General features: G+C 35.9%; 1 long non-coding RNA gene across 1 annotated transcript in view; it reads right to left on the reverse strand.

The window, feature by feature from the left end:
* The window catches only part of LOC141446088 (uncharacterized), a 65,146-nt gene extending 54,643 nt beyond the window's left edge, over positions 1-10,503 (reverse strand). Inside the window, exon 1 of the long non-coding RNA XR_012453477.1 lies at positions 10,405-10,503. This is a non-coding gene — a long non-coding RNA (uncharacterized lncRNA). The remainder of the gene's footprint in view (positions 1-10,404) is intronic.
* Between the last annotated feature and the right edge of the window lie 8,531 nt (positions 10,504-19,034).

Below are 19,034 nucleotides of genomic sequence, written 5' to 3' on the forward strand. Positions count from 1 at the left end.
GCGGATAGCAAGCATACTTAAAGCAAAATATTCTGGTACTTCATTAAAGTATCATCTTTCTTAAATTTATATCTTATCTATTTAAGGCCTGATTTGGGTAATATTGGGTTCAAAATGTGGGTTAGATCCACGGTGCTGGATATTAGCTTTGATATGAATTAAGTGAAGAAACTGCCTATTTTTTCAGGCGGTCTTTACGTTCAACTACCAATTAGGTGTCGTGGACGGAGCGACTAGCAAACATACATTACTATAAATTTCTCATACTAACCATTAAATAAAATCCAAGACCTAAGACCAGTAATCGAACCCACTAAACGAACAATACATCTTAGCTTTGCGGGTATAGCCTATAACCGCCTAACATACTTTACTGTAAATTCCTCACATTAACCATTAAATAAAATCCAAGACCTAGACCAGGGGAATCGAACCCAATAAAAACAACCATACATATTAGCATTGCGGGTCTAGCCTATAACCGCTCGGCTACCTTTTTGTTATGAATTATTGGGTACCTGAAATGTTTCAGCCATTACCGGAGGAACATTTTATCTGTTTGGTGTATATTTTTATACTTCACTTATGATTCTGTCTAACAGTACGCAAGGCTGAGTCAGAGAAAATAAGTTGGAAACATAATTGGGGTTAGGACAGATAGAATGGCATTGGTTAAGATTAGGAGGATGGGTAGAGATGTCCAGTAGATTGGGTTCAGGATCGGGCCAACTGAGCCACTTTGAGGCACGCTAGGAGTTCGCAGTTCGGAGTGCTCGCCTTCATAACTCTCTGAAGCAACGATCCGGTAAGAGAAGGTAAAACGGAGCGGGTAGGAACATTTTCGAGTTTTTACAGCCATTCCGGAAGTAATGTTTTATTCCTGTTAACTTAAAATTCGATCTACCGCTTGTTTTTATTGGCTCCCATTAGCTTGGCGATGTTATATTGATTAAAAAATAAACTTTGGATATTGTAAGTATTTATTCTTCTTTAAAAGTAGAGGATCGATGCAGCGTACATGCATCGAAACAAGATGCACTAGGGACGAAAAACTTTAGGGTGTTTTCTTTATCACCCCCACCCCACCTCCACTCTCTAACCCAGGGTGTAAAAACACAAACAGGAAAGCCAAAGTAAGAGGGTAAAAGTGGGAGGTTTTACATGAAAAATTCAAACACTTAACAACTTCATTTTAAAAGTGTTAGTAAGTCCAGAAGGGTGCAAAGCTCGCCTGGAGTTCCCGCAATATTAAGGGTTGTAAAAAGCAAGATTCATCTTCTCTTCCAGGCAACGAAGTAATGGAATTTAAAGTTTCTCTCTAGCTGGACTTGATTTAAAAGCTTCTCTGCAGCACCATGGCAGGACTCTCGCCTTTGGAGGAAGCAGAGTCAGAGATGGTTCCCTGTGCATCTGTTATGTGTGGGTTATTACAGCATAGGCAAATCCCAGGGTGAATTCTAGCAAAATGGTGAAGGAGATCCCTGAGATCTGGCGCCTTTCAATGTCACAATTGATGTACTAAAAAAAAAAGAAGAAGTGATTTGTCTAAGTAGGCGCCATGATAGCCGAGCGGTTAGAGGCTAGACCTGCAAAGCTAAGATGTATTGTTGGTTTAGTAGGTTCGATTCTCGGTTTAGGGCCTTGGATTTTATTTAATGGTTAATATGAAAACTTTATAGTAAAGTATGTTAGTCGGTTATAGGCTAGACCCACAATACTAAGATGTATTGTTGGTTTAGTGGGTTCGATTCCCGGTCTCTAGGCCTTGCATTTTATTTAATGGTTAATATGAGAAATTTATAGTAAAGTATGTTCGCTAGTCGCCTCCGTCCACGACACCCAATTTGGTAGTTGGACGTATAGCCCGCCTGAAAAAATGAGCATTATTGTACTGATATGACCAAGTTCAAGTGAAGTCCTTTAATGAGTTATAAAAAATAGGTGCATTGATAACAATTATTTATTTTGTTTTACGTAAATAAATAAAAATTTGCTTGAAGATTCAAAAATCGAGAAAATCGATTGCTGCTTACTAGAATGAGGAAACCAACAACAAAAAATAAAGTTGTATGAGTGATGATGAAGGCTGTAAGTCCTATATTGATGTAGTAGTTGTAGAGCCCAGAAGTAGATTGGTTTGGAATTCAATGTTTCCCTTCGACTTTCAAAACGAAAAGAAGGATATAGCAGGACTCATTCCTTCAATGTATATCGATTTGTGAACGGAATAACGAGAAGGAAACAGCTAGTAGGGGTCCGCAAAGAGTGCACGTTATGCATGTGAAGGGGCATGTAGTGAAATGTCTCTATCATGCACACGCTCATGCCTCTTTGCATAGCCGAACAGTTGTATGCAATTCTTTTACTTAAAGTAGGAATTGTTTTTTTTCCTTGTATTAAGCTTAATTAGAACAGTACGTAAATTAGGTCTATAAGTAAAGTAATGCCTATTATTTCAGGCCGGCTGTACGTCCAACTACCAAATGAGGTGTCTTGGACGGAGGCGTCTAGCAAACATACTTTACTATAAATATCTCATATTAACCATTAAATAAACTGCAAGGCCAAGATCGGGAATCGAACCCACTAAACCAACAATACACCTTAGCATTGCGGGTCGAGCCTATAACCGCTCGGCTATCGTGGCGTCTAAATTAGGTCTGTAATGTTTAAACGATATATTGTAAGTATTGTTCAGTGATAATTCTTCTAATTCCAGTCTGATAGTTGAGGGCATTCCTCAAGGTTATATCCTAGGTCAAATCTCTTCCGGAACTTCCTCTTTTTTATTCCAGATCTAGTCTCATTTATATACAGCATCATTACGGGGAAATTGACACTCTTAATGACAGCAATACACACACTTTAGCAGTAGAGAAACTAACAAAAATTGACTATTACTGCATCTCTATTACTGTTACGAATGTTCATCCAACATAAGAGGTATGTTAATCACTTCGGTGTAGAGATTTCGACTTCATTTATGTTTCCATCTCGCATTGCAACATGCTGAAGATGGTCACCTTCCCTCACACACTCACTGGACAACTGAGAAAGCCTTCACGGTTACAGACTTGATAGAAAAGAAGATCCGGGATGGATCCAGTTGGACTCCACTCTCGACAAAAAATGTGAAACATGACAATCCTTCGATCCTTAGAAGCAGTTATACCATTTACGAGCCAAATTATTCCTTTCTTTGAACTTCTACGATAATCATACTTGAATAGCTGAATTTTCTCTGAAATTTTCTTTTTCAGGAAAATTTCCCCTCCCCCAAATATTACTTTTAAATGGAACATTTAAGTAAATTGAAAAAAAAAATGCCCAAACCACAAAAATCATAATAGAAAAGTGACACTTCCGGTCCGAATCATAACCAATAGCAAACTTCTCCAAACTGGAAGACCATTTTTCAATTTGCCGAGTTTCCGTTTTTGAATAAATTGTTCATAAATACAATCGCCTACATACAGATCATGTGCCAAATAAAGTATTTTTTTTCTTATTCACAGTGCCTTAAAACCTGTATTTCTGGTTGTACGTAATTTCAAAGATATAACATATGAGGGAAACCGAAAATGATAAATTATTATGTTACTGATGAGAGAAATTGATACACTGACAATCATGATCAACAAGCAATCATTAAAACATAATAGTAACCAAATGGATTTATATCTAATTAAATATAATGATGGTACGCCCAATTTGAACAGAAAACTGTGAGTTCTCCATTTAAAGCCAATAATAAGACCACATTTAAACTTTTTTGAAAACAAAGGTGGTGAAAAACCTGGGTCTCTACCTACCAAAGTTTATCCCTAACTGACCGCCAGAGCTTTACAGGATCTGGCCACCTTGTGCTCTTGTTTCCATTTGGATGTGATGTAGCCTGAAAAAAAGTGGAGGATGTGGTAACTATTTAGGTTTAGCGAACCCACAATCCAGTTTTCTCGACAAACAGACAAACCGACAATATTTACTTTATATAGACAACATTCTTCTCAACAACAACAACAACAACAACGATCCATGTACACGCCCAGCCGATAACAGCTTGAATGATTCTTGATTAGATACTTATGCTTCACTCCAAAAGTGCCATTTTTGTTTCTTTTGATTTTTGTACACCAATAAGGGAGTCCAAAAATCGAGTTTGGTGAAGAATTCCTCAACCACAAGCCCCCAGTTAACTGAAGGGTTTGTTCCCGGTAATTGATGTTAAGTTTTGATGTTAACCTCGTAAAGTAAAGTAATTGTCTATTTTTTCAGGTGGGCTTTACATCCAACTACCAATTGGGTGTCGTGGACGGAGGTGACTAACTAACATACTTTTACTGTAAATATCTAATATTAACCATTAAATAAAATCCAAGGCCTAAGACCGGGAATCGAACCCACTAAACCAACAACACATCTTAGCATTGCGGGACTAGCCTCTAACCGCTTGGCTACCGTGGCGCCTTTAACCTTAACCTCGTATATTACTTACTCATAGATTTTCTTTTATAATTATTCTATGAAAATTCTTTTATTTTGGGAGGCACTTCTTGGGGAGAGGTTGGGGTTATCTTTCCTTTGAGGTTATTTAACGTTGTAAACTGTACTAGTTAAGTAAATATTTATAAGATTGAATACGATGCAAATGCACGCTCAGCAGAGATGGTATGTTTTAGAGTTTAAGTTCAATATTGAGTAAGATGATTGTTGTTAGTCGACAGACGTAGTATATGCGAGGAGTAGTAGTTGATTGATTGGAGATTTGATTGACATGTACACCGGAATGATGTTATAAGAAGGAAGTAGCAATGGCAGTTGAAGATTTCCAATAATTTCATTCAAGTATGATAGTAGAATGTTATAAAAGTTTTAGCCGTGGTAGTGTGGGGGAGAGGTCGCTACTACTACATACACACACTGTGTACTCACTATGAGAGTGTGTATGTGCGGAATGTTGCTCTCACCTTTATATTATCATTCGAGGTCTTCTCTCACAATTTCTACCTTCTTCAAAAAGCACACGGGAACATTTCTACTCACCTGGATACAGCAGCTTGGTCACAATAAAAGCACTTAGACCATTTGGTTTTGCATTAGTTTTTGCACCGCATTGTGTGTTAATCTGTTTCAGCAAGCTGTTTCCTGCCGAGCGCTTAACACTTGCTCAATAAATATCTCTCTCTTCAGCTTACTTTATTCTCGGTCCATCTCTCTCCCTCTCGCTAAAGCAGGCTGTCCAACCGTCTTCTCTCTCTCTCTCTCACACTGTATAATCATTCGGTTCCCCGTAATTGGCCACAATGCCGCTACTATTTTTGTTTTTTTTTCCTTCCTTTTTGTTTTATTTATTTATTCCGGTACACACATAAACACCGCTCCTGGATCTTCTTGGTATCCGGTTTTTTACAAGATTTCTACACTATCCTCCCTCCTCTACCATTACCTCATTCTAGACCTGTACTCATCACCCCTCATTTCTTTTCCATCCTAAGTCACCTAATTTACGATCCATCCTGATTGATTTGTGGCGTCTGCGAAGAAAGCCGATAAATGACAATAAACGTTTCTGGATGAATTACTCGGGTCTGAAAGGACCAGTTGGCTTTTTTTATTTTTTAAATCTTTCTTTTGTTCTTTTTTTTTCTTTATTTTAAGTCAGCAATGTCTTTTGAAAGTAAAAGTAGCTATAACCAGATGTTACCCAGCTAAATAGCTAACATGGTGTCTCCATGTTAATATTACATTTCAAACAAATCTTTTTTTTTTCTACTATGATAGAAAAATTTGGCTCAAAAATACATACATACAGGCCACGGTAGCCGAGCGGTTAAGAGGCTAGACCCGCAATGCTAAGCTGTATTGTTGGTTTAGTGGGTTCGATTCTCAGCCTTGGATTTTATTTAATGTGTTTAATATGAGAACTTAGTAGTAAAGTATGTTTGCTAGTCGCCTCCGTCCACGACACCTAATTGGTAGTTAGACGCAAAGTCTGCCTAAAAAAATAGGCAATTACTTTCTACTTTACTACTACATACTGTGGGCCAATTTTATTAATTTAATATATTTTAATACTGAAGCAATAAAAATGAACAAAATTTATGAAATGATACTGAATTCAATCCGCTCAAAAAGTCGGCTTAAAGCTGTACTTATATTTCCAATGGTGGAAAAAAAAAATAAATAGAATATTCAACAGGGCAATAAAGGTTGCAATAAATTTTTCATGCGTAACAATCTCTTTTGCACGCATGCAATTTACGAACAGTTGCGTCTGCATTTTATTTATTGGGAACTTTAGAGGCGGCCCTTTCATTTTTCTTTGGAAGAAAGGTCATTCAGTTTCAATTACCTCATCAATTTATTGAACAAAAAAGCCAAACCAAATCAACTAAATTTGGAGGTTATATAATATCATATATATTACAAAAAAAAAATAATATGGTAATAATAATTAAATGATAATTAATTAATAATAATTATTTTTAATTAGCAATAATTAATAGAGCTACAGCGTCGGGGGTGATAAATAGAGGAATTATTGCTGGGCATGCACTCGGATTTGCGTACACTCCTGTACACAGCTAGACATCAGGTACACACTTAACAATATTGATCAGGATGACTGGGCATGCTCGAAGCGGGCCTCCTTCTACTACCAGGCGTGTTCCCACAGGAGCTCCACACTTCTGCTACTCCCTAACACCCGTTCGTACAGTCAACCCAAACGCTGCTTGCTGCTGCAAAACACACCATCCCTACTACTACTACTACTACTACTTAGCGCACCTATAATTACACTAATTGATACAGGAATGTATCCTGGCCAACATGGCGGCTGTTTCACAAGTGAAGAAATTTATTTCATTTATTTTATTTATTTTTTCACTCGGATAGTAGCGTTCAAGTCTTTCAAATTTTTAGTGTTTCTTCTAAATATAAAAATGAAAACTTTAATAGTTCCTCTTATTCCAGATAAGGCAAATATTGCTACCATGTCAAATTTTCCAAATGACGTATACCCAGGCAGCATCCGACTTGAAGTCACCTGAGGCAGTAAAAGTGTTTCCTCAACTTCCTTGAAACAATATCTTCTCCATCGTCACATATAGAGGAAATCAATTTTATTTGTAAAATATATCTTCTTCTTCTTCTTGTAAATCATTCTGTTTGTTTGATAATTACATCTGCAAAACAGCTGATTTGAACAATATTAATAATTAATAAGAAAAGAAACTATCCAGTGGGTAGCACTCCGCATAAGAGATTTATTAAATTGAACCGGATATCAAATCAGGAGCAAATCACGAATATAATTTCAGATTATAGGAAATTGAATACTTTGAGGATTGTTATATTTAGTGGAAACTTATTCTAAATTATTCAAATCGTATCAATCGAAGCGACTAAACCAACAATACATCTTAGCATTGCGGGTCTAGCCTATAACCTTACTTTACTATAAATTTCTCATATTAACCATTAAATAAAATCCAAGGCGTAGAGACTAGAAATCGAACCCACTAAACCAACAATACATCTTAGCTTTGCGGGTCTAGCCTATAGCCGCCTAACATACTTTACTATAAATTTCTCATATTAAACCATTAAATAAAATCCAAAGCATAGACTAGGAATCGAACCCACTAAACCAACAATACAACTTAGCATTGCGGGTCTAGCCTATAACCGCTCAGCTACTGTGGCGCCTTTTTTTTTTTTGTTTTTTTTAAAAAAAAAGAACATGGGAAACATTATCAAGAAAACCTTAGAAAATTTATTTAGGTAGCAGTATTTTCGTTTAATTTTTTTTACCTACACTTTGAAAAAAACATTTTCCTGTCTCAAGGCACCATTAAATGCATGTTTCCGTTTTAAAAAAAAAGAAATATGATCATAGAAAATTATTTCTTCAGCAATAATTTTATTGTAAGAGACAGTAAAAATGCAAGATATTATATTTACAGCCGTGCCCCCAGAATCAAGATTACAGATGACCCTGTTGGACGAACTTGACAACTTAAGACTTCACGACAGCTCCTAACTTCACTTCAACACTTTGCTGGTAGATCGCGCACCAAATCATCATCTTAATTTAACTCTCAATACATATTTAGTAAAAATTAATTTTATTTTATATTTAATAATAAGTTAATAAGTTAGTTAATGAATTTGAAAAAATTTAGTTTATTAAGAATAATTTTTTTTTTTATTTAAACAGTCTCTGCCAAATTAAAATTTACTTACTGAGTAGTTTATTGTTCTTTTTATCGTTATTTTGTTCTAGAGAGAGAGAGAGAGGAGGGTACAGATTTTTGGTTCTGCGTTTTCATCAGGGAAAATCTGCTTCGTGGTACCCCGCAGAAAAAAAAAAAAAAAAAAGGTTTTCACAAAATTGTCAGTCTGTGTGTGTGTGTGTGTGTGTGTGTGTGTATGTGTGTGTTTGTGATGATCTATCGTAACTCGAAAACGAAATACTGTTGAAATTCCAAGTTTAAATATTTTGTTAAGGTACCAATAAGGTTATGTTAAAAAAAACAAACAAAAAAACAGGTCTCCCGGAAGTACCGTTTTATTGAATTATGTTTTCAAGTTTCTTTTAAGGTTCCCCCCCCCAAAAAAAAACGGTTCCATTGAAACTTTGGCTAGCTAGTTGCATTTAAGTAGAGCTATAACTTATTTTCAACAATTTTCCAGGAAAAAAAGTGCTGGTAGGCATTCCTCAAAGGTATCATTACTGCCCTTTGTACCAAACCTAAAATCTGTACAATATTAATCAGAATCAAATGTAGGTCTGCATTTCTATACGATGGAAATCGACTGACCGGAAATGCCATTTTTCCGAGCACATTTTCCGGTATTTTGATGATATCCTCGGAACAGCTCCTATGATTTTATTCAATCTTTGAAAAGTGATTTCAAATTCATTAATCTAACAACCTTTACTCGTACTTCAGGCGCCACGGTAGAGATTAGAGGCTAGACCCAATACGCAATGCTAAGATGTATTGTTGGTTTAGTGGGTTCGATTCCTAGGTCTAAGCCTTGGATTTTATTTAATGGTTAATACGAGAAATTTACAGTAAAGTATGTTAGGCGGTTATAGGCTAGACTCGCAAAGCTAAGATGTATTGTTGGTTAGTAGATTCGATTCTCGGAATTCAATTAATTCTTACTAAACTGATAAAAATTAAGTATTACCTATTAAATAACTTAAACGTTGTCAGATTAATGAAAATTTTTAAGTTTAAACTTTGGGAAAAGCAGTACGAGAAAGTCATGCGCGGGTTCACGCCGGATGTTTTATTTATTTAAATTCTTGTACTTTTTATCGTACTTGAATAATAAAGAAAATTTGAAGGAAAAAATTATCACTATTTTTCTGGAAAAACGTAATAATTTTGGTAAGCTTGTATAATTTTCCTGTTACTTTAAAGTAAAAAAAAAAAAGTAGGAAAAAGCATGATTTCTTTCTACTTCTTGGGAAATTATTCAACACTTTTCCTAATTCTGAGCAGTTTGCAAAGGGTAGCCGGGTTTTAGAAGCTGTGTAAGGCGGCGGAGGCAGCGGCGGACGGGGGCCGGAGAGAAGTGGTTGGCGGTGGTAGATAGCCCCCTGGAATCAATATTCAATTACGTCTCCCCGCCCCGCAGGCCACTCTGGGGGAGAGGGCAGTGCCGCTGCCTCTCCTACAGACTGGCTGTAGCCTCAGTTCTTGGTTGGAGAGGTTCACTCCAGTCTCTTCTATCCACCACCCCTGCTTGCACGTCAATTCTGACTTTAGGCAGGCGGCATTCCAATTCGAAATGAGCGCCGTCCGGGAGGCACTCCAATTATCAGTAGAGAGAGAGAGTGAAAAAAAAAGAAAAAGAAGAAAAAATAGACTAAGGCTGGAAAAAGCTTTAATTAGAAACCAAGTACTTCTTCTTGTGGGCGTGTACTTAACGCAGAAAAAAAAGAAAAAGAAAAACTGTTCCGCCCATTCTCAACTAACAGAGTGTACAATGTGGGCGGAGTCAGTTGCCTTTTAATTAGTCACGTGATCCGGTTGCGCAGCCTCCATCCATTGCTATCTAACCAATCAGGGTGGAGATAATTAAACTGGGGGTTGCGGTCCAAGGGTGGATTGATCTCAAATTCTAAATGAGGAAAGCCAACCAACTCCTACTCCGGTCTTGTAGCAGTATCTCCAAAGTTTAATTGGACCGTTCCCAGTAATGAGGGAGAGAGAGTGTGGGGTGTTCCTTTGGGAGGAATGAGAGTTTGATAAATTACAACTGCAAGAGACTAACTCCGTCTCTGAATATCATCTACACAGCGAACTTACTCTTTATAAAGTTTAATAAGTTTTGTAACATTTACTTATTTGCTTAATAAACCCAAAAAAAAGAAATTATCTGTACCTTGTCTACTTGAAAAATTCACTCCAAGTAAAAGGAAGTAAGAGGGATTGGAATCCAGGCCTGTCTCCTTTAGTCAGAGTGACTTCCTCCTTAAAAAAAAAATCATGTTATAAAATTTTTAAATAGACTCTTAATTTATTTTAAAAAGTCATTAGTGTAAATCAGAGGTTGCCAAAGTGGTCTATAAAGACCCCCAGGGGTCTATTATTACTTAATAATAATTTACTTCAATACCACAAAAGGCAATAGTATATCTCACCTACATCTTTAACTCAGTACTAAGAACTACATACTTTCCGGCATTATGGAAATTTTCAGTCATAAAAATGATTCCCAAACCGAACAAACCTTCTCATCTTCCATCCTCATACCGGCCCATCAGTCTGTTACCGACCATGGGGAAACTGTTGGAAAAATTATTGCTAAAACGCATCTGTCCTATTCTTGAAACTGCAAATGTCATCCCCTCTCATCAGTTTGGATTTCGTCAACAACACAGTCCCATACACCAATGCCATAGAGTAGTGGACGCCATTTCTTCTTCTCTCGAACGGAAACAATATTGCTCCGGGGCCTTCCTTGATGTGGCTCAAGCCTTTGATCGGGTATGGCATCCGGGGCTGTTGTGGAAGTTAAAGAGAAATCTTCCTTCTACTTACTACTTAATTATGAAATCTTATCTTACAGACCGTTTCTTTCAGGTTAGTTGTAGCTCTGCCACTTCTGATTACTCTCCTGCTCTAGCCGGCGTCCCTCAAGGTAGTATACTTGGTCCTCTTCTCTATACTGTATACACAGCAGACATACCGACTCACACTAACACAATACTATGCACTTACGCTGACGACACCGCCATTCTTGCTTCCAGTTCCGACCTCGTAACAGCTTCCACTCACTTACAGACACACTTAGACATACTTGAACCTTGGACCAAAAAATGGCGATTAAAATTTAACCCTCAGAAGTGTCAACACATCACTTTTACTCTGCGACGCCGTACTTCTCCACCAGTCAGCTTTAACTCTGTACCTCTTTCTCCTGCAAATTTAGTTCGCTACCTTGGGATGTATATCGACAAACGACTAACATGGAACCCACATACTAAACTAAAAAGACTGGAACTCAACAAACGGAATAAACTGTTACTAAGACTAATTGGCAGACGGTCGAAACTTCCAATAGAACATAAACGACTATTATACAACACCATACTTAAACCAATGTGGACTTATGGACTTGAACTGTGGGGTTCAACCAAACGCTCAAACTCACAAAAAATCCAGGCCTTTCAATCAAAAATTCTCCGTCAAATTACAGATGCTCCATTCTACGTTTCAAACTCTTCTCTTCATAAAGATCTCAACATACCCTACGTGACTGAAACAGCTAAAACTAAATACCGAAAATTCCATAACTCTCTTTCTCTATGCTCTAATCCTCTAATCCAAAATCTCGCCTCCATAGCTATTCCGGACAACCCCCCATGGCGGCTGAGGCGTTGCTGGCCCCGCGACCATCTCATGGATTGATAACCAACTCAAGCGGGAGTGTTGCCAGTGGGCAGCTTCTCTCCTCCAGCCAATCACGTCCATAGCATCATTCATCGGATTTGCTGATTGCATTGTTTGTTTTGTAGATAGTAAATGGCAAATAAAATTAAAAAAAAAAAAAAAAAAAAAAGATATTTTTCATAAAACTATTGGTTACACAATGTAAAATTACTTTAATAAAAATGTTTAAAATCATAAAATAAATATATAATACAAACACAGTACCTAATTTCTAATAGATAGTTTAATAGATAGATAGGCTGGGATGCCCTGTAGGGACGCCTAGCTTTCTGAAAAAGTGGCTAGTCCTAGAAAAGAGAAATACTTATGCAGATTTTTCCAATTCAAGTTTTCGCCAATAATATCTCTTTGGAATCTGGTAAAAGTATTTTACAAAAAAAATATGGTGTGTCTTTATGTGCGTATGTTTTTAGTGTGACTATTTTTATTTATTTAGTTATTTCCAGTCTGAATATAAATACATACAATAAGTAAATATGAGGGAAGAGATTAGCTATGCGATTAGCGTACTGGACTCCCAAGCGGAGGTCCCGGGTTCGAATCCAGCTGCTGACCCTTAGAATTTCTCTTCCTATGAGCTTCTTACAGCTCACTGTCCGGTGATGGAGAGTGTTGTCTGTAACGAGAGAACACTGTCCGGAGGCCGGCAGAGCACTGAAAAAAGCTCCGGACGCCAATAACCTTAGATGTTGACGCGCCTTACGTCATAAAATAAAAAAATAAATAAATATGAGTGACGATGTAAACGGCGTGTGATGAGTACGAGAAGAGGAAATACCCAGCCGTAACACTCTCTACAGGAAATCGATGATGACGATGATCTTCAGGCCGCAAGGAAGTCTCGCCGCCACTGGCGATTCATGGTGGATTGTCAGAAATGACAGTAAAGACGAGAGCCTATACGAGAGGATTCGGACAAGAATAAAGAGCAGTATGGAACTTGCGATATTTTGTCTTAGCGAGTTGTTGTACGAATGGGATGTTGGAGGTCGTTGTGAAGAGTGAGGTTGGTCACCGTAGAAAGGAGCGTCAGCTATCTGTCGGAGGAGTTTTGATTGAAATGTCTGTACAGTCCGTATGTTTGTGGGTTTGGCTGAACCCCACAGCTCTAGTCCGTAAGTGCGCAATAGGTTTGGGGATAGCATTTGAGGCTCTATGGGCAATTTAGAGCATCAACCAAGTATTCTGTAAAGCAGTTTCGCACGTTTCGTCATTGCTTGCCTATTAAGTCTAGTATTTGGGTTCCACGTGAGTAGTTTGTTGAAAAAAGAATCCAAGGTAGCGCGCTAGGTCTGTGCAAAGAACAGGATAGTTATTAAAGAAGACTGGAGGATTAGGATGACTAAAAGACGGAAAATCACCGGAAGTTTAAGTAAACTAGATCTATGAATAAGCTTTAAGACCAAATAAGCCAACCGGAAATGTCTCGGATTCAAACGGATCTAAATATGTCCGTAAAATTCCAAATTTTAAAAAATAATTAATTATGTGAACAAATTCCTATTTTTATTTTTGATGTAATTTAAATCTAATAGCGGTAATAAATTATTCAGATTTTTTTTAAATTTCATAATTATAATATTTTAAATTGGCAATAATTATAATTAGCAACTATACTTATTTAATTTAATGAACATTTAAATTAATGTACTTTAAATGAATTTATAGATGGATGATATTTTATCCTCAAATGTTGAATGGAGTAATTTTTTTTTTCGAGGCCATTGACAAGAGGTCCAGAGTAGAGGGATGATAGAGTGGTAGTTTCCTGGAGGGTGTGGGCAATCAATCACTTGGTAATCATGTGTGCATTTACATATCATCACCATCATCAGTGTGTGGGCACGGACAGATACTGACAGACAAACTAAATACGATACTGAACACTTTTTTTTGCACCATATAATCGCTTATCCAGCGATTCTTACAACTTATAAAAAAAAAATGTTGTTAACAATTTACGCAACAGTATTTAAAAAAAAGGTTTCTGTTTATTACGTGAATAGTGGAAATATTTACGAAGAGAATATGTCAAGAAAACAACCAGGATAGATTTTCCTCGAAGTTTAGTTTTCTTTAAAATAAATTACGACAATTTTATGAATACAATATTGTTGATTTTAACAGACGCCACGGTAGCCGAGCGGTTATAGGCTAGACCCGCAAAGGTAAGATGTATTGTTGGTTTAGTGGGTTCGATTCCTAGTCTCTTTGCTTTGGATTTTATTTAATGGTTAATATGAGAAATTTGCAGTAAATTATGTTAGGCGGTTATAGGCTAGACCCGCAAAGCTAAGATGTATTGTTGGTTTAGTGGGTTCGATTCCTAGTCTCTTTGCTTTGGATTTTATTTAATGGGTTATATGAGGAATTTGCAGTAAATTATGTTAGGCGGTTATAGGCTAGACCCGCAAAGCTAAGGTGTATTGTTGGTTTAGTGGGTTCGATTCCTAGTCTCTTTGCTTAGGATTTTATTTAATGTTTAATGTTGAGAACTTTACAGTTTTATTGCTATTCGTCTTCGTCCACGATACCTAATTTGGTAGTTGGACGTAAGGCCCGCCTGAAAAAATAGGCATTACTTTACTCTTGTTGATTTATTCTGACCGGTTTCAGATTTACATCCATTTTCAGAGAGATACATTCCTCAGTTACGTGTAGAGAATTGGACACTTCAAATTCTATGCTCTAGTAGAACAGTAGATCTAATCTATTAAAGTTCTTGACAGTTTCAAATTTAGAACTTATTCTGGTTTCCTGGTTTTTATGTCCCCTTAAAGGAAGAAGGAGCAGATGAAACGAAGGATAAGTAAAATTAGCACAGTTTTTTTTTGGAGCAAATGAAGTCAAATGTAGCAAATAAGCACTAAAGCTATGGGAAATGTAACTATATAGATATATAGCTCACTAAGAACCTAAATAGAGGAAAACATATTATGAGCTACTCGCTCCATCTGGCCTTGCAAGTATTCCAGTTGAACAGTTTCATTACTGGACATATCATTATTTACTATTAATAGTAATTACAAAGACAGAACTACAGTAATACTATATGTGTAACAGACTGTTTCCCGCCAGACATGCAGGCACATGTCTATATATTTTGTTATCTTCATTTTTTTTTTTTCTGCATTGTTTGGCTGGATGCAGTTGTTAATGTCAAATAGAAGAAAACATGAATTATTTTTCATTAAAATACTATAACTAACTGTCAAAATAGTTTATAATTTAAAACTAACCCCTAAGCTATTTACAATACTCGGCTATTTTTTGCTTAAAAAAAACTGCCTCTTTTTGGGAGGGAGATTATAATAATTTCTAAAATGTAAATTTGTTTTGAAGATTAGTAATTTAATTTAGGATTAGTAATTAGTAAATTAGTAAACTGTATACTGTAACTTTACTGTATTAGTAATTACAAAAAGTTGAAATTTATCCTTAACTCGAACACTTTTTTTAATAATTAAATCTAAGTTGACACTTTTTTTAATAATTAAATCTAAGTTGACACTTTTTTTAATAATTAAATCTAAGTTGACACTTTTTTTAATAATTAAATCTAAGTTGACACTTTTTTTAATAATTAAATCTAAGTTGACACTTTTTTTAATAATTAAATCTAAGTTGACACTTTTTTTAATAATTAAATCTAAGTTGACACTTTTTTTAATAATTAAATCTAAGTTGACACTTTTTTTAATAATTAAATCTAAGTTGACACTTTTTTTAATAATTAAATCTAAGTTGACACTTTTTTTAATAATTAAATCTAAGTTGACACTTTTTTTAATAATTAAATCTAAGTTGACACTTTTTTTAATAATTAAATCTAAGTTGACACTTTTTTTTTAGATTTAGGGAAAAAAACACCTTTTAAAAAAGGATGGCAATTTGCAGCAGGACTGCCAACTTATTCTTTGTTCATAAAAACACCTATAACAGGTGGTATAAACTACCTATCTGGGAGATTAAACGTTTATATGATTTTGAGTTTTAAAATCAAAGTTTAGGAAATCTCGAAGATGAGTTTAATATTAACTTCCTCTATCTTCTGCAGTATTTCATCTAAAACGATCCTATTTCGTTCAATTGCGGAGATGTTTTTTTGTCTATGAATTCTGTACGTACCTTGTTTTTGCAATTTCTTTATATTTCTTAGCTAATTATTTTTTCCAGTCAAATTATCTAATTTTTTTTTTGTTTTCTGTATTTCAGGTATTTGAGGTGATTTTGGTTGGATATCTCAAGATGTTCACGCATCATTAACGACTTTTGGCATTCAGATTTATTTTTTTTCTGATTTAAAACAAATGGAATTAGGATTAAGTTGAATAATATGCCCAGGAGTCATTGTTTATTTAGCGCAATACTTTCATTGTAGCGTATTAAGTTCATGTACAAATACAACAACATTACATGTAATACAGCATTTCCGAGTAACAGAACTTTATACATTACCAACTTTATTTCGAAATTAAGTTTTTTTGGCGTACTTAGAATGAAAAAAAAGTAAAGTCCAAGTTCTAGCGAATCTCGAACTTCGCTCTTCAAATCGCAGAACAGTCGACCGTCTAATCACATTTCCTAGAAGCAACTATAGTTTATTCGCTTTGATTTTATCTGTCGTATGACCCATATTCATTATTCCGGATGACCGGATTCGGACATTCATGCATAATCAGAAGTTGATAAATCACTTTCCTGTGGAGAATTCGACCATAATAACCCAGCACTGAGGAACTACAGTTTTTATGTTAGGCATTGAAATTGTTTTACAAATTTAAACTCATTTAATTTCATCTTTTATTATTACGTAGTTTTTATTTGTAAAAAATTGGGATGCTGTTCAAATATGTAAGAATAAAAGAATTTTATCAAAAATAGAAGTAAATTTTACTTTAATTTTGTAACTTTAGTGGAAAAAAAATCCTTAGGAAGGTCCCTATATTTGCAAGTTCACCTACAGGATCAGGATATCCTCTAGCACGATCTCTTGGCGCATCTTCCACTCCACGGTGGCGTCAAATACATCGCTTTGGCCACACAAAATCTTCCCTTAAATTATCATCATCCAATCTCCATCCTAGGGAATATCCAATGTTGGCTGCATTCTCCCAACACGAATCCCAGGTGTAGCGCTGGGTCTAGCTCAGTGACGTCATAATGTATATCCCATTTCCTATTGTACAGTGTTTTTGGTTTTCCAATTTCCAAAACAAAAATAGATTCCCTCATCTGAGATGTTACACTAGTTAGAAAACTTGTTCAGTAGATGAGGGTCAAAGTGCGTATTGATGAGGATGATGCTAAATGCAGAATCCACAGTGAAGCTTCCATTGTGGTTACCATGAAAATCAAGAGTTTCTTCAAACGATGTAGGGTTATATGGTAACAGAACGGAATTAGTTTAGCTGTATTTCCTGCCTCAACAGGTTTTGAGCAGATTTTATACGTGTTCAAGGTTTCGGTAGTGTTGTTAGGCTGGGATATCCGCAGGGGCTCTATACTTTTCTAAAGAAGAGATTATTTTACTTCCTCTTATGGAGAGGGACTTGCACTGTACGAAGCCAATTAACTTCCAACTAGAGTATAGTTCAAGTAAAGTGTTCAAGTTTTAAATTTGAAAAAAAGTGTTAATTTAGAAAAGTGGACATTTCACTGAGTTTAAGTCATGTGCTTATTCACAATTCTTTACTAATAAAAATGAATGAAATATCAAAATAATGAATGTTTTACAGAGCCTTTAATGAATGTAAATCCAATATAAATTACACTAAATTAACCAAACACGAGAAAATAGAGGAAGAGAGAGAGAGCGATAGGAGAAAAACCTAAAGAAAAGGGAACTGATTGGTGATTAATCAGTTAGTTTGTTGAGGCGCTACTTAGACTGATTGCCCTAAGACATCAATTTCGAACTAATTGATATGGATGGTTAGGATGGTTCGGTTCATTAGTGCCCCAGTTTGTGTTGCCCAGGACATGGACGAAGTAGCAGCCGGAAGAACTGCTGCGCCCTGGCGGGTGGAGCTGACACTGACGGCAAGCAAAGTAATCTGTGCGCTAAAAAAAAGAAAGAAAAAAATCGATCTTTGTGTAGCTAACCATCTCAATTCATAATAATTAACTGGGAAAAATGAATAGAACTTGATTTAGGTTGCTGGAATTGTGGCTGGGAAAACCACCTTATAAGAAAAATTACAATAACGAATAATACTCATTTTGGTAATACTGAACTGAAGGCGCCACGATAGCCGAGCGGTTATAGGCTAGACCCGCAAAGCTAAGATGTATTGTTGGTTTAGTGGGTTCGATTCCCCGGTCTAGGCCTTGGATTTTATTTAATGGTTAATATGAGAGAATTTATAGTAAAGTATGTTAGGCGGTTAAGAGGCTAGACCCGCAATGCTAAGATGTATTGTTGGTTTAGTGGGTTAGATTCCCCGGTCTAGGCCTTGGATTTTATTTAATGGCTAATATGAGAAATTTATAGTAAATTTTGTTAGGCGGTTATAGGCTAGACCCGCAATGCTAAGATGTATTGTTGGTTTAGTGGGTTCGATTCTCTGTCTCTAGGCCTTGAATTTTATTTAATGGTTAATATGAGATATTTTTACAGTAAAGTATGTTTGTTAGTTGCCTCCATCCTAAACACCTAATTTGGTAGTTGAACGTAAAGTCCGCCAAAAAAAATTGACACTACTTTACTTTACTGAACTTATAATGTGATCCAAAAAATTACTGCATCAAATTGTTCACATTTCTGGATAATCCATGGTTCAGCCATTTCTGATATTTGTCGTATCCTCGCAGGAGTTCCGGAATAAGGGGTATTCTTTTTTTTATATATATATATATACGTTGAGTTATAGCAAACTCAAAACTTTATAGCTACACGACCTTAAAAGTTTAATTAAGTTCTTGTAAATTAACATTATGTTGCTAGGATTTTGTGTATCGTCCAGTAGACGTGTTAGTCGACAACATCTGTCGTTTAAGACTAGTCTTCTAAAATCTACCAGTAGGTAGCGATGTTTTGGTTAAAGTAGACCTTCAAGA

The sequence above is a fragment of the Rhodnius prolixus genome, unplaced genomic scaffold (assembly GCF_049639745.1).
Source record: "Rhodnius prolixus isolate KJV_2025 unplaced genomic scaffold, Rpr scaffold_1, whole genome shotgun sequence".
NCBI lineage: Eukaryota > Metazoa > Arthropoda > Insecta > Hemiptera > Reduviidae > Rhodnius > Rhodnius prolixus.